The following is a 1,845-nucleotide window of genomic DNA, read 5'->3' on the forward strand; positions in this document are numbered from 1 at the left end:
GAGTCAGGTGATGACGTATGAATCGACCAAAAAGTTTTCTCATTCCAAGAGACTTCAAACCTTCAAGGACTGTGCTATGGTGAACTCCGAATGTGACAGCTAGTTCACGGCTAGATTGAAATGGATCCGATTGCAATGCGTGCTTCAGCTTGTCCAAATCCAACTCACGGGGTCTCCCAGAGCGATCCTTTTCATCGAGCGAGAAGTCATCTTTTTCGAAACGATGGAACCAATTGCGAATAGTATTGTAGTGAGGGGCATGTGTGTTGTACACATTCTTCAAGAAAGTTTCCGAATCCTTCATCGTGGTGTGAGATAGGAAGAGGTAAATCAAAACATGTCTGATGTGAATAGCAGTGGGAACAAACATATCGTTTCAATTACAGATGAGGAGCAGGGAAGGAAATGGGGACTTGTTTATATGGAAGGTTCTTATCACCTTGTTATTCACTAGAGTCGATATCATACACAGCCTCCATATACGAGAACAGTGATTAAACAAACAGAGTGACAAAGACTTTCCCGCCAACCTAATATCTGAAGAATTGCTTAGCAGAGATTTGATTTTACTAGTTCATGAATTATTTGAACTTTCCTATTGAGTATGTTCACTTTTGACTGGTCTAGATTTCGACTTTCGTACTTCTTGATTCCTATGTCCTTTTTTCCTTCACATCACTTTGTTCTTCCAACATTACATGGATTATGTCATCAATTTGTATTAGAATTCAAATCTAAAGTGTCACTTCCAACAATTCTCTTTCTCTTGTTTTTGTCTTCTGTTTCTTTTTTCCTTTCTACCCATTGTCTTCTTCCTAAAAACAACATTTGCAATTGACACAATTTCCCCGCTACAAAAATAGTTTATCAAATCGAGAGGGTACCAGAGAAGAACTTTGAGCACTCATTCAATTAAGGAAGGGTTTTCTGAAGCTCTTTCGCCTTCAAAAAAGGATCCGGGGACCTTTCGAAATTTTGAGAACAAATGGATTGAAATAGTATGTGAGAGGCAAGAGGATTGGGAGAACATTGAAAAAGAAAAATGGGGCCCATCAAGAGATTGAAATCAATTTTTGCAGAAACATTGGCCATCAAATTGCCGTTTCCGTCCGACGTCTTCTTAAATCGCCGAGGAATAGTGTGTCAAAGATAAGACTGAATGGAAACTCAAGAGGAACTTCTTATGGGACGCCTGAGTTGAAGTAGGTCAAGTGACCAGTTGAAAAAATGCACAAAAGGGTCCATGAATTTAAATAAACTAGGTTCAATTTCGAGAAATATTTCTTTTATAAAAATGTTTATCATAGAAATAGTTACAGGCCGTATGATTACTTTAAATTAATATCTAAATTTTGAACTTTCAGCACTCCTGATTCATCTCGCAGCGTGTCATTCACCGAAGCCATCACTTGGCCATACATCGATGAGGATATCATTGAGGAATAAACTTAATTCCCTTTTGAATCTTTTAATTATCTCATGGAAATCATCGAAGTTTCTTTTTCATGTTTTTTTCTTTTCTATCCCACTAATTCTGAATAGATGTACCGGTTTGTTCCGGTGTTTTCTTCCTGTCCCCTGTTTCCTTGACAACTTGTGTCAAATGACCTTTTCCCTGTCTTCAAGACGTCTTTTTCGTGTAAATAATTTTGGTTGGGCTCCCTGTTTGGTCCCCCCGATGATTCAAACTGAATACTGTTTCTTGGTTCAATAAATCTTGTATATATCTGAGGCCATATGCACGATTTCAGGACCTGCTCGTAACAATATCGCTTCCTCGCGAGTGTAGGATGCCATAACCTTTATTTCATCATCGTCATCAGCTACTTTGCATACATTCATGTG

This window comes from Caenorhabditis briggsae (genome assembly GCF_000004555.2).
Source record: "Caenorhabditis briggsae complete genome, chrIV, whole genome shotgun sequence".
Taxonomy (NCBI): Eukaryota; Metazoa; Nematoda; class Chromadorea; order Rhabditida; family Rhabditidae; genus Caenorhabditis; species Caenorhabditis briggsae.